Genomic DNA, 15,007 nt, shown 5'->3' with positions numbered 1-15,007 from the left:
ATTAAGTGTCCACCATGTAAAGGTAACATTCCGGGCACCAAGGATACTGCAGTCCACATAACACACTAAGTCTGACTTCAAAGACTACACTCCAGTGAGAGAGCGACATAACACCAAATGCAAAAGGAATGCAAACTATAATCCCCTGTAACACAGAAGAGCAAGAGAGGCGGGAAAGAGTAACAGGCTGGCCGATTCCACTGCCGCATGGTCAGGGAAGCTTCTCTGAGGAGGGGACATTTGACTGAGCTTTTAATGAAGAAGGGAAACAAAACAAGACCTGGGGAAGTGCATTCCAGGTTGAGCGAAGAGCAAGTCCAAAGGTTCTGGAATGGGAGCACCCTAGGGGTGTGGCAGAACCGGAGCTCTGTGTGGCCGGACACAAGGAGCACAGATGGAGAGGGGTGAGAACTGAGACCACAGGGAGCAGGGGCCAGGTTCTGCAGAACCTGGGAAGCCTCTTCGGGCCTCTGAATTCTATTCTCTGTGAGATAAGAAACCGCTGGAGGGGCCCGGAGCAAGGTAAGAATGAAAGAGCAGAAGGGCAGAGAACCCCACAGTGCTGCGGATGAGGGTACGAAGTGGCCAGGAGGGGGTTAGGATGCCACAGAGGGCAGTCAGAGAGCAGCAGAGTTCAAATAAGAGGCAGAGAGAAAGAGATTTCGATGCCAAGGCACTGAGGCAGAGCTGAGCAAAGCACAGGAGGCTGCTCTAGTCTGGACATCACAGATATTTCCCCCAGGCTGGGTGCGGTCTCCTCTATTCTTTATCTGTGTTCACACACACAAAAAGACCTCATTTTCCAAAGAAATCTGAGAAAGGCACAAGTTTATCTTTCTTACCACCTACTTTATAGTTCATCATTCTGGCACCGACCTTGTTTGTTTCTTCCCTTTATCCACAGCAATGTTCTCAAGGCTTCATCCCACTTTCACCTCAAGGCCTTTTGCCTGTCCACTACATTTGGAATGGCCTTTTGGACACCTCAACCCACTTATTTCTGTCCACCACTTGGAAAAGGAAGCAATGGATATCTGAAAAACACATTAAAAGCACCACAGAAAATGGTTTTAAAAGTAGGGCCAGGGATGTAACTCAGTGGTAGGACATCTCCGTGGCATGCCTAAGGCCTTGAGTTCCATTCCCAGAACTGAAAAAGAAAAAAACAACAGCAAACAAACAAACCAAAAAACGGGGAATGGGAAAATGGCCAAGGGAACTATATCTCAGTAAAGCTATTTTTAAAAAATTGTTGCATCCAGGGGACAAGCACTGCTCCCCATGTCTGCTGCAGGCAGGCAGCTCCGGGATTCGTAACCTCCATATCAATAAAAAATTAGAAATATAGTTTAAGGAAAGGAAGACATTTTATTAGACACTTTACTGGAAAGGGGGGAAAAGGAGTAGCTAGCTACCCGAATGAAGAACAGGGGCTCCAGAAAGATGGAGGACCCAAGGGCCTTTTGCACCTGGCCCTTTTTATGAGCATGGCAGAAAGAGACCTCCCCCCACACAGTTTGTTACAACCTAATTGGCTATTTCAGCCCCTAAAACCCTTAATCGGGGTATCACCATCTACATGCAAACTCCTACGTGAGCCTCATCTGGCTTTCCTTTGTCCTGTCAAGGTCTTATGTCCAAAATGTATGGAGGCCTTACATACCAGGCCAAGTGAGCAATTAAGGTGATAGTGGCCCTAGAGCAGGAACACATACACACACGCGTGCGTCTATATATGTGTGTATCTGTATGTACTCTATATGTACACAGATGGATAAGTGTACTTTTATATATTGAGTAAGAACTGTCTTTTAAGTGGCTGCCTTGTCTCCTTTGCATTTTATTGGAGGTGGGTGCGGGGTGGCTACCTGGCTCCCCCTGTGCTCTGCCTGTCTGCCTGCCCTCTTGTGTTGTTAGTTGCTTTCTCCAGTGAAGCTTTAACTCTTTCTGGTCAGGAGTAGCCCTATTTACAGACCCCTTCTCCCTACAAAATGACCAAGGAAGTTTACCTTCTGCTTCAATAACTATGACTGGTCTGTGATGAGGGCTCGGTAAAGATCTCAACAGTATGGGTGACTTTTCCACAAAAAGGCTCAAACTAGCTATCTACATTTTGCTTCAATTGCTAAAACACAAAATGAAAGCTTAATCCAAAATATGAGATACGGCACCTGTTCACACCTTACTAGACAAAAAAAAAATCAATAAACATTTACATTCAAAAAACTAAAATGTCAAGCACACACTGGTAACGAATTTAAGTCAATGAACTGTAACTGATGGCATGAAGAGGAAGCAAATCTTTACACTCTACTCAACATAAATTTGTCCCTTAAAATCAATTTTAATTTGTGGAATAATTTATTTCTTGGAATATTTCATTTTCAAACATCTTTTTTTTTTAGATAATAGGAGCTACCAGATGTTTAATAGATTCCTTCAGTTATAATGATCAGTAAAGGAAAAGATTTGGCTTCTGACATACTATACAGGTAGCTCTGTAAGTGTTTCGAGTGCCTTGCTTCTAGTTGTAGCTGTCTAGCTCTCTCTCCAACACCCTGCTGCTCTGCTATTTTCTCTATTCATTTCCTTCTTAGCCATTGTTTAAAAGCCTTTTCCCGGCCTTCTGTTCCCTTGAAGAAGAATAAGCATTCCTCTTGCTTTCTTAGTTCTTCTGACTTTCTTTCTTTCATCTGCGCCTCATGCTTTTTCTTAAGCCATAATCGGAAAGCTTCTTGTGGATCTCTGTCTTCTTGTCTGCTGTTCACGTCCTCAATTTGCTTAGCAAGCTGGATTCTCCACATTTCTAGAAACTTCTCTCTCTCTTTTTGCAACCATGCTTTGAAGACCATGTCGTTCTCTTTTTTCTTTTGTTTCTCTTCTATTTTCCATTGTTCTTCGTCTCTCTTAAGCTTTTCTCTCTTCTTTTCTAGCTGTTTCCGGAGTTCCTTCTGTGGAAGGGAAAGAGTATGTTGAGGTCACTGGAGATATATTGGCAGACTGTGTCCGATGATCAGATTTCCCATTTCCTTTATTTCGATCTGAGGTGGCAGCAGAGAGAGGATGAGTCTTGGGGTTGGGTGGTGGCTGAGGGACAGAAGCCAGGGGCTCTCCTGGTGATGACTGAGTAATCTGAATCTTTGCCGTGGGCTCTTCTTTCTTGACACCATTGATAGATGAGTTGGGAGATCTGAGTAACAATTGTTGGGGTTCATTTTCGGTACTATTAGCATTAATAAGGGGGGGCAAAACCCCCTGGCTCTCAATATCTTGTAAATTCAGAAGTTCAAACTTTCCATCTTTCTCTACCAGTATCTTCATATCCTCGTTTTCTTCAAAGCTTCCTTCAGTGAGTGACAGGAGTACATTTTCTTGCCCTAACTCATTGGAAATACCTAACTGTGATAGTTTTCAGGACACATTATTTTCATTTTCAAAATAAGTTTTGTAAATATCACTGTCTTCTAGTGGAGGAACTTCCAGATCAACTAATTTGTCCTTGAACTTAAGTTTTCGTTCCCTTTTATCATCCATGGGTTCTTGGGTCTGTAGAAGTTTGTTAGCTTGTATAATTTTCTCCTTAATATAACTGCTTACTTCCTCATCCTCATCCTCCTCCAGGTCTTTCTGACTTTCTAGTGTGGATGCCTGAAAAGAGTTTTTTCACTATCTGAATCTGACATGCAATCCAAAGACTGAATACTTGGGACAGAAATAAAGTCATTTTTTCTTGGTGAAACCTCATCCTTCAAAGATTTATCAAGATCAGCAAGCTGTTTCATGTGTTCTATTTCTGTTTCATTTTCTTTTAATTCCTGATTAATATTCTCTTCCTTGGGCCGGGGATTTAGCATTTAGTTCTGCTGCCTGCCTCGAAAGTGCAAGGACCCGAGTTCAATCCCCGGTACCAAAAAAAAAAAAAATTCTCTTCCTTCTCGTAAGCCATCTCTATTATGCTGGGATCAATTTTTTTTCATTAATTAACCACTCGAGGTCCTTTTCAAAGTCATCTTCGTATTCTCCACTTTCTTTTCAATCAGTACCTTTATTTTCATTCATTTTCAGTTTGTTAGAGAATAATTCCTTCTCTCCCTCTAGGCCCCCTCCTGCCTGTGTGAGATGTGATGGCTGGGGTCTCCCCTTGTCTTTCTAAGCTCTGACCCGGAGGCAAAGGAAACCCCGGAGCTACCATCCATTTTCAAACATCTTGAGAAATTTTTAATTAAGGTGGAATTTTAACAATCAAAAGCTGCTACAAATCCAACAACTCCTTTTTCCTAAAAGTGGGAAAAAAGTTGTGTATTTCGTTATTTCAATTTCCAGATCTCTTTATAACAAAGAGACTATTTCAAGTAATGACCTATTTTTTCTTCTTTACTTCACTAAACTGAAAGTCATCTAAAAATGTGAGGATAGATTCAGAAAAAGGATTCAGAATAATAAACTGTGGAAGTTGTATTTTTATATCATTTCAACAGTGGGTATTTCATCTTTTTTTGGTACTGGGGATCAAACTTGGGCCCTTGCGCTTGCACAGCAGGCGGCAAAACCACTGAGCTAAATCCCTGGCCCGTATTTCATCTTTTCAGATCCTTCATTTCATTCTGAAGCTATCCCATTCACCCCACCAAATCTGACCAAGTATAGTTTATTTACACACTAAAAATCAGCTGCCTGAGAATTTTTTTAAGTCTTCCTTCTTCAAGAGGAGGGGGAGAGGAAGGAGTCATTCCAAATCAGAGATTAGATTACTTTTATCCTCTGTTATCAATAACTGAGGGGAAATGTCCACTGTCAGAAGAACAAAAGAGATTGAAATCTTTAATGGAAATTCTAATTGACTTTCAGAATAATTACCCTCCACCAAGGCGAATCCTCTCCACAGTACCTACCACCACCACGGAAGCCTTCAGACCCCATCTCCCTGTGCTTGGGATCTAGTGCTGTGGCACTTTGTCTCCCCTCTGGTGACACTTAGCCCACAAGGCACATACTATAATTAACTCTGAACACTCCAAGACTGAAAGGAATAGGGCAGGGAGAGTCTAAGGCTCCAGAATGCTAATGATGCTGTGCTTACAGTGGAAATTAGAGAAGGGGAAAATCCTAAATACCATATGGCTGGGCAGTAGCAGCAAGGTAACGTTTTGATCAGACTTGGATATGATTTGATAGATTGATTCAGGTGGTAGGAGTGGGTGGGATGACTGAGATATAAGAAGAAAGTGAAATCAAGAATGACTCCTAGGTTACTGGCCTGATACTGACTGTACCAATAAATGAAATGAAAGATAGAGGAACAGGCTATCAAATCAAATGGCAGGCTGAATGGACCCCTGGGGATGTCCATTCCTAATCCCCAGAGCTTGTGACCAAGCTGCTGTACATAGGAATAGGGATTTTGCATAGATGATTAGGTATCCTGAGTTGGGAAAATTTTCCTGAGTTATCTGGGTAGGTCCAAAGTAATAACAAGGGCTCACATAACAGATGCTCAAGAGACAAGGCAGCAGACAGACGGATGGAGAAAAAAGAGAAGTGAAGATGCTGGCTTTGAAGATGAAGCAGGATCAAGAGGCAAGGAATATAGATGGATTCTGAAGATAAAAGGGCAAATACACAGATTCTCCCCGAGGGGCCTACAAATGGACTGTACCCCTGCCAATGTTCATTTAGCCTGGTGAAACTGACTGCACATTTCTGACCTCCAGAACTCTAAGAATAAACTTGGGCTGTTTAAGACACTAAATTTGTAGTTAATTTGTTGCCACAGCAATAGGAAACTGATACAGACATGTTAGATTTCAGAGATCTAATAGTTACCCAAGTAGAGATGCTGGGTGGGGAGTGTGGAGCTCAGAAGGGCGAGCAGGAGTGCAGGGTAAGAATTTGTGAATTAAGGCCCTTCTTCTCCACACCACCCTTAACACCACACTCCAAAAATCCACTCATGCACATTCACAACATTTTTTCTTGAAATTTCCAAGAGACTTAAGAGGACCTATATTCACAGCACCCCAGAATATTTTAGTAATCACAACTCAGCCTGTTTTATGCTGATAAGATTGCTGATTCCTCCTTAAAGGAGGAGAAAATCAACTAATTTTTCACTTTAAAAATTTTTACCAGGTGCTGTGGTCCCAGCACTGAGAAAGGCTGAAGCAGGAAGATCTCAAGTTTGAGTCCTACCTGGGCAACATACTGAAACCCTGTCTCGAAATAAAAATAAAAAGGGCTGGGGATGTAGCTCTGTAGTAAAGCAACCCTACGTTCAATTTCCAGTGCAGAGGGAAAACAATCTTCTTCCTGAATTCTGCTTATTAAAAGCAAATTAAAGCATCGCAGAAATACCCCATGTAGAAAATTCAAAAATCTCCCATGTATTTGTAGTGTTCCCTCACTGTCACCTCAACATTTACTCCTCATGCTTAAGGACTTGGTCAGTCCACCACGAATGTCTGGAATTTAAACACTGCTTATTATTTTTTAAAGTAAGCTCTAATTTTAAAACTGGTTTATGATAATAGAAAGCTGTGACTATAACAACCACAAAGCTTCAGAGTTAATTAATTTCACTAAAAATTCTATACTGTATTACCAGGCTAGATAAAAAGAAAAGAAAGCAGTTGGTTGATCAAAGAAGTTTTGTGTCAATGAATTTTAAATAATGAAAACATTTTGGGCTTAAATTTTAAATCACTGGAGCATCTTCAAAGACAAGTATTTGGGTTTTAGGAGAAATCTATCCCCTTAGGACTTCAATGAAGCTACTATCTTTAATTCAGAAGCAGAGGGCTAACATGAAAGACACTAGGAGACAGTATTCCAAAGGGCAGATGCACTGTGTTTCACATTTTTTTGTCCAGAGACTGTTTCTTTAGTGTCATACATGGAAGAAGGTGTTAGACCATTTAAAGAGGCCCTGCCCAATAAACAACTAGTTCTGAAATGGGCACATTTTAAACTTGTAAAAACAGGCTCAGAGAAAGTAAAATTAAACCAATGCCAACCTAGCTTTCTTTAGAGCCCAGTGGCTACCATCTGTCTGCGTGAAGCCCTTCAAAGCAGCACTAATCTATCGAGCAGCAGGATGGAAGTGTCCTGCCTTGGACCACACTTTATACTATACGCAATCAGCTTGGTTCAATTAAATATTTGATTATCAAGTATGTGAGTTTCTACAAGCAAGAAATAGCTACTAAATACTGAATCATAAAATACCGTATGCTCCAGAAAAATAATTCCCTGGAAAGTATACTTTTAGTCATGAAAGTAACCTGAGCATAACAGGACCCAAGCTGGGCGTGGTGGCACAGGCCTGTAATCCCAGCACTCAGAAGGCTGAGGCCGGCCTCAGCTACATAGTGAGTTCAAGGTCAGCCTGAACTGCACAGAGAGGCCCTGACTCATAAAACCAAAAACAAGCAAGCAAGCAAACAAACAAACAAAAATGAACTAGAAATACCCAGAAAAAAATAAAGGGAATAAAAGGTACACAGCCTTAAGAACTGTGAACTGTAAAGGAAAGATATGGTGTGAATGTTACTGAATGTTTTAATGCAGGGAATGACATGACCACAGTTCACATTTCAGAAAAATCTCTTCTATGGTTACATAGGGAATGAATTAGAGAAATAAGTCAAAAGACAGAATTGACCAGTTACAAAGCAATTGCAAACAGCAAGAAATCACTAGATCAAGACGGTGTCAACGAAAATGGAGAGAGGACAGTCATGAGCTACATAAGAAAGAGGACCAACATAATTTGGTACTTGAGATCCTCCTGCTTTGGTCTCCCAAGTGTTGCATTCCAGGCATGTGCCACATGCTCAGCCTATATAATGTGCTTTGGAATTACTTTTTTATGGAGTCTGGTGTCTTTAGCTTATATTTCTCATCTTCAAACTATTTCTTCTTCAAGCTTCTGTGTCTCCCTGAATGACACTAAATTGCCCAAGGTAGAAACCTGAGTGAAGTACTTAACTTCTTCCCCCAGGATTAACTGTATATAATCAAGTACCAGATTACGTTGGTCCTCTCTTATGTAGCTCATGACTGTCCTCCTCTCTCCATTTTCGTCGACACCATCTTGGTCTAGCGATTTCTTGCTGTTTGCAACTCTCTTGTAACTGGTCAATTCTGTCTTTTTTTTTCTTTTTTCTTTTGGTAGCAGGGATTGAACTCAGGTCCTTGTGCTTGCGCAGCAGGCGGCGAAACCACTGAGCTAAATCCCCGGCCCTGTCTTTTATTTCTCTAATTCATTGCCTATGTAACCATAGAAGAGATTTTTCTGAAATGTGAACTGTGGTCATGTCATTCCCTGCATTAAAACATTCAGTAACATTCACACTATATCGTTCCTTTCTGGGCAGCTACAGAGTAAGACCCTGTCTCAAAAACAACACAAACAAAAGCCCAAAACACATTATATTCTTACATTGAACATTAAATTAACAAGTTGAGAAAACTAGAATATACTCCAAAAGCTCACTAGGCCATTTTCTAGTTACTTATTAGTTGCAGAGAGTTCCTGAAAAATAACATACAAAGAAGTCCAAAATCAAGTTTCTGCCAAGAGTTTCAATCCCCTCAAACTGGCAAACTTGTAAGGAGGCTATAGGAAATGACAGTTTCTAATGATTCACTGTTCTCTACTTAAAAGGATTATCCAATCCCCTCAGGGTACTGGGTAAAATACCGGATCTCTTGTATAAAAATGACTCGTCCCTGAACTATTAACATCAGGTTAGCCAAAGAAATGTGTACAGAAATGGTATATGCAACCTCTGAGCAGAAGTTTAAATGCTGGCACGTGGTTTCTTGTCCATTACTCCTTTTCCTAGCTAGAAACTGACTGTTCCTTTGGCAAGGATCCCAAATGAACTCCATAGGTTATAAGGTCACCAGTTGGGTGAGAACTGAGCTCTAGAGCTTGTTTGTAACCTCACTATTAACAACAAAATACAACTGGTGCAAGTATCTAGCAAATAATAATATATAATTTTAAGTGTTTCCCCTCTTCAAGTTGAGCTTTTCTGATAATTTACTAAGAAGCCTCCTGACTGGAGATGGGAGCACATGTCCCAAAGCTAAATCAAAGACTTATGAGCCTGAAAACAGACTTGATAGTCAGGAGTTAGCAAACTTTCTACAAAGGGCTAGACTGGATAGGTTTGTGGCTACATGGACTTCGTACCAACTACTCAACTGTGCAGGTTAAAAGCAGCCACAGACAATATGTGAATACAAATGAGCATGGCTATGTTCCCGTAAAACTGTACTTATAAAGCAGGTATGAAACTGGGCATAGGGCCATATGTCCGAAATCCCAGCACTCAGAAGGCTGAGGCAGGAAGACTTCAAGTTCAAGGCTAGACTATCTATCAAGACCCTGTCTCAACAAAAACAAAAATAGACATGAGCCTCTGACCTGGGTCTAAATTGTTCATATTGCCCATGAAGAATCTGAGATTAAATCAAGGTCATAGAGCTGGCTGATGGGAAGGTGAGTGAGCATTTAAAACATGTCTCCTGAATTCAGTCTCCTATGACTGGATCTGTTGGGTTACAAAATAAAGATGAAATGCACAGGAAAAATAAAGCAGAGAATGCTAAGGGTAGGTTTTGATTATGTTAAATAGTATTCAACAGTTTGGTTATAAATGAGGATTTGCTTCTCAAGGGATTATAGCTTTCATGAAAACAAGTGACTATCGTAAGACTAAATGTGAACAAATGATAAATTGGCCAGCATTTTGAAAAATGATCTTCAGAGCAAACACAATTATACACTCCCTTCTGACTATCATATGCTCAAAGAGTTTATCAATCATTTCTTATATCAACAGTATAACATTTGTTATGAACTTAGGGAAAAGAATACCATTTTAAAATACCATAATATGAGCAACAAATGCACTAGTCCAGTAGACAGCTACTCTTCAAAGTTTTTGTTTGGTTTTTGGTGTCAAGGATTAAACCCAGTGCCTCATGCATGCTAGGCACAAGCTCTATCACAGAGCTATATATATCTCTCCAGCCTAGGTATTTTAAATTTACTTTTCTTTAATTTCAAAAGTATCAAGTACTCCTTAGAAGAAACACAAACACTGCAGAAGTGTAAGTGACATACTCCAAGCGCTCCCCAATTCCTCTCCACAGTGTTAAGCCTGTATTATTTTTGGACATGACTGGTTTGTACCAGAACAGCGCAGCAAGGCTACATTCTCCGAGCCGCTCTTAACAGCAAAGAGGGACATGGTGTTCCCTTGACCAGATATTCCTTGGAAATCTTGTTCTAGAATGCAACAAGGGGGTAGGGGGTTATCTGTAGTCTGAGAAAAGCAAGCTGCCCATTGCAGGACCTGAATGAGGGGTCTTGAGCCCAGCGCTACCAACAGCTGAAAAAGGCTCCTCTCATAGAAAAACCTCAATGCTACTACAGGAAGCACCAAAACTTCAAAAATGAGTAAGACTACCCACATCTTCTGTATTGGCATGGGACTTGGGCTGACTTGTCTGGAGGCTCCCCAGAAGTTCACCACAAAAGACTTGCTTTTATCCCACCCAACTTGGAACTCTCAGTGCAAAAGTGGCTAGTGGAGGCATTTGCTACAAATATTTATAGGCAAATAAATATATTATTTGCTGCTACATGAAGATAAGAAATAGGGCAAACAACAGACTGATCAAAAAGGTAAAGAGGATGGAAGGAAAGTTAGAGAACAAAAAGCTTTGGGGAATAAGGGCTTTGAAAAGCTTCTATATTAGCTGGGTGTGGGGGCACACAACTGTAAATCCCTATACTGAGGGAGGCTGAGGCAGGAAGGTCTCAAGTTTAAGACCACCCTGGGCAACTTAGTGATTTGGTAAAAAAAAAAAATCAAAAATTTTTTAAAAGTTAAAAAGGCTGGAAAATGTAACTCCATGAAGAGTACCTGGGTTCAATCCCCAGTCCCACAAAAGAAAAAAAAGTTCCCACATATTTCTAGGACTCTAGAAGGCTAGGGTGGCCCCTGGCTCAGAAAGGACCTAAGAAAGCTGAGAGCTCCCACCTCTTGCTGACAATCAGGCTCTGCACAGCAGGAAGTAATAGCTAAGCAGAGCTGGAAGCTGCCTAGCTGAGAATTGAAGGTGTGTAACAACGCCACACAGCAAAGCTCATCTGCAAAGACGGGGCTTTTTTTGGTTGTAGGCATTTAAAGAAAACTGTCCAATCACTAGCCAGCCACTATGTTAATGAAATTGAAACTTCAGTGTCAAGCATGACAAAGAAAGTGACTTTACAAAATGAGCTCAGAAAATTCACTGAACAGCCATCTCTATAACAAGCAGCAATAACAAACTCCAGGGAGGGAGAAGAATCTGATTTCCACAGCTGCTACATTACTCAAAACACTCACTTTGCAACAAAAATATATCAGGTACGCAACAAAACAAGAGGCATGGTCCCCACAGGGACAAAAAGTAATCAATACAAATTACTCCTTGGGAAACCTAGACATTGGAATTGCTAGACAAATACTTTAAATCAGCTATTTTAAATACAGTACAGTAAAACCTTCGGTTGCGAGAAACTTGCTCCACAAGTGTTCTGCAAGCTGAACAAACATTTCTAATAAATTTTAACTTGATAAATGTGTGATGTCTTGCAATACGAGTAGTGACACTGAATGTCATATGATCACAATTGTTCTCTTCTTCTTCCTCCCCTCTCCCCCTTGCTGTGGAACCATGGGTGATCATCTCCCAACAGCAGGAGGTCATGGAGGAGATCTCATCTGAAGAGAAAAAGGCAGAGGAATCCTTCACTTCAAATGAGATTAGGGAGATGTGTAAAATGTGGCAAACTGTGCAAAATTTTGTAGAAAAGGACCACCCAAATAAGGCTGTAGCAGTTCGATAAATCTGTTTAATGACAGTGCAATGCCACATTTCCAAGAAATCCTCAAAAGGTGACAAAAGCAAGCGTCACAGGAGAGGTTCCTTGTTAAAGCTGAACAAAAGGAAGAAGATTCCATTGAGCCAATAGATAGCAGTGATTCTGTTAGTGATAGTGAAAACTGTCCAACACAATAACCCTCTCCTCACACCAGCCACGAAGGTTTTCAAAGGTAAGTGCAGGTTACTTTATTTTTCTTTATATCTTAACATATTACAGTGTTGTAATCATTTTATATCAATATTTTTGGGTTGTGGAAGGAATCATCTGAGTTTCCATTATTTTTTATGGGGAAATTCACTTTGATCCAAGAAAGCTTCAGTGCAGAATAAAGAACTCTCAAAAACAACAATATGAAGACAATGCAGTTTTAAACTGCAAAGATTTGAAACTTCTCCACCAAAGATGACATATGGATGGCAATTAATCATGTGAAAAGATGCTCAATATCATTAGCCACTAGGAAAATGCAAAGTAAAACCACAATGAAATACCACCACACATCTATTAGAATGGCTAAAAATAAACAAGAGAAATCTGTTAACACCAAGTCCTGGTGAAACTACAGAGCAATCAGAACTCTCCTACACTCCTGGAAATGCTGCAAAACAGGACAGTCACTATGCAAAACAGTGTGGATGTCTCTTAAAAAGGTGAACATATATACATATACCATATGACCTTAGAAACTGAAGTCTAGGTATAAACTAGAGCATGAAAATGTATGTGTACACAAAGACTTCTACAGGAATGTTAAGAATGGTTTATTCATAACCATCAGAAACTGAAAACAATCTAATATCCCTTATCAGGTAAATACACAGGTACATTCATACAATGCTACTCAGCAGTAAAATGGATCAAACTACTAATACACAGAATAAAATGAATCTCCAAGGCATTGAGCTGGAGTGAAGGACGCCAGTCTCAAAGGTTACAAACTTTATGTCAGGTGTAGTATAATCCCAGCCCCTCAGGAGGCTGAGATAGGAGGACTCCATGAGTTCAAGGCCAGCCTGGGCTACACAGTGAGTTCAAGGCCAGGCTGAACTACATAGTGAGACCCAGTCTCAAAATCTAAATAAAAAAAGTTACACGTGTAAATAAGGATTAAAAAGATTAAAAATGAATTGATAATTTGAAGGAAAAAAAGCTACAAACTTTACGGTTCTACTTACATAATATTATGGGAAATGCAAAACTGTAAGGACAGACAGCAATAAAGACAGTGCTGCCAGCAGTTAGGGTGGGGGGAAGGTCTGCCTACAGGGGCATTAACAGGAGTTTGCAAGTGCTGGAACTGTTCTGTATCTTGACCGTGATAGTGATCACATGCATCTCTCCATATGTTAAAACTCCTGGAACTGTTACCAAAAGGAAGTCAATATTGCTGCATGAAAATATAAAAAATAATGTAAAAGACCAAGCTAGACATGATGGTGCTTGCTTTTCATCCCAGCTACTTTTGACTAAGAAACTGAGGCAAGAGGTTCACAAGTCTGAACCCAGAAACTCAATAACTCTTTTTCTCAAAACTAAGAGAGGGCTAGGGATGTAGTTCAGTGACAGAATGCATGCTTAGTATGTGCAAGGCCCTGGGTTCAACGGCAGTGGGAGGTTTTAAATCTCAGTGCCACTTCTCTTTATCCCATTTTCTCATCTTTAACACAAGATAACACCGGAGTGGTGGTCCACATCTGCAATCCTGGCACTTGGGAAGCTGAGGCAGGAGGATTGCAAGTTCAAGCCCTCTCTGGGCAACTAGGCCACTTAGCAAGATCCTGATGAAAATTGAAAAAAAAAAAAAGGCTGAAGATGTAAAGCTCAGTGCAAAGCCCCAATCTCCAGTACCTCAAAAAGTAAATAATAAAACATTTAAAACTACTAATAAAAAGAACTTGTCAGGAGGATTGCATGAATTCCTGACATTATACGTGCTAAATAAGTGACTGGTAAATAAATTTTGTTCAGGTTCGCCTTGCCTACTATAGAAATTGAAAACGCCGGGGACTCAATTAAAAGAGAAAAGACCATTAGAATTAAAATCCCTGTTCTTCACTAAAATTGGAAGTTCTGAGGTGATCAGTACATTATATTCTCTAAGGTTTATAAAACCCCCGTGCTCATTAAGTACTCACTCACTCTAACTCAAGTTTAACTCTAAATGCCCAGTGTCACTGTCCCTCTCCTGGAGAGCCTGCCAAATGGCAACTGCCTTTTTTCAAGTCATGGAACGTTTGACCTGTCCTTCATGAAGATGCCCAACGAGCCAACCCAGGGTGGATTCTTCCTCAGAATTTTTTTTTCAGTTGTCCAGGCTGGGCTCCAACTTGTGATTCTCCTTCCTCAGCCTCCCAAGTACGTACCTGAGGCTGCAGGTGCGCACCACTGCGCCCAAACTCCTCAAAAATATCTTTAGCATCCCCTCTCCTACGGGTACGCCGCGGAGGATCTAGGGCTTTTAAAATGCAGTTGCTGCTGCAATCACTCCTACTATCTTCCCCGTTACCTGGAAACAGCCTTTCCTCCTATAGGCAGCCAAACGCCCACTTGAACATTGGTCCAGTTCAGTGGCCACTCAAGCCGGTGGAGCCTGCGCTCCCATAGGCAGGGCGTTGGGACCGGTGCACCTGCGCAGTTCCGCCTCCCCCTAGGCCCCGCCCTCTCGGCTCTTTGCAGTGGACACTCGGGAAGGCTCCCGGCGCTGGACTTGATACCTTTATACACCCAAATCCAGCCGGACACAAACCCAGGCTTCTGATAATAGAGGAGCCTGCCAGCTGGTCTCCATGCTGAGAAACCTGAGTACCCCAGGCCCTAGGTCCCATCTGCTTGAGGCCACTGCAGACACCTCTCTCCTACTGGTGGCCATGCGGGTACAAGACTCGCGCCCTTCCCTGCAGAGGGACCTGGGGTGATCAGAAAAAGCCTGTCTTTAAGTCTGTCATTGGCCTCTGAGGTAAATGGGCATGGGGACCCTGCTTGAAAAGGGAGTCCTGTGAGAAAAATAAGAGAGCCAATTATTCAGTACCCTCATAAGCCATGGAAGCAGATGCAGATAAACCG

The 15,007-nt window shown here is 41.3% G+C and overlaps 1 protein-coding gene and 1 pseudogene across 2 annotated transcripts in view; both read right to left on the bottom strand.

The window, feature by feature from the left end:
• LOC101713694 (coiled-coil domain-containing protein 181-like) overlaps positions 1-14,301 on the bottom strand; it is a 101,363-nt pseudogene extending 87,062 nt beyond the window's left edge. Inside the window, exons 1-2 of the transcript XR_015449056.1 lie at positions 3,935-14,301; positions 877-3,836 (exon numbers count right to left, since the gene is read on the bottom strand). The product of XR_015449056.1 is annotated as a coiled-coil domain-containing protein 181-like (transcript). The remainder of the gene's footprint in view (positions 1-876; positions 3,837-3,934) is intronic.
• The window catches only part of Sh3d19 (SH3 domain containing 19), a 183,456-nt gene that overhangs the window by 163,899 nt on the left and 4,550 nt on the right, over positions 1-15,007 (bottom strand). The window lies entirely within an intron of this gene.

The sequence above is a fragment of the Heterocephalus glaber genome, unplaced genomic scaffold (genome assembly GCF_053883595.1).
Source record: "Heterocephalus glaber isolate CG9 unplaced genomic scaffold, H.glaber_assembly_v1.0 deba00000613, whole genome shotgun sequence".
Classification (NCBI taxonomy): Eukaryota; Metazoa; Chordata; class Mammalia; order Rodentia; family Bathyergidae; genus Heterocephalus; species Heterocephalus glaber.
This window is presented reverse-complemented; position numbering and strand designations above follow the sequence as displayed.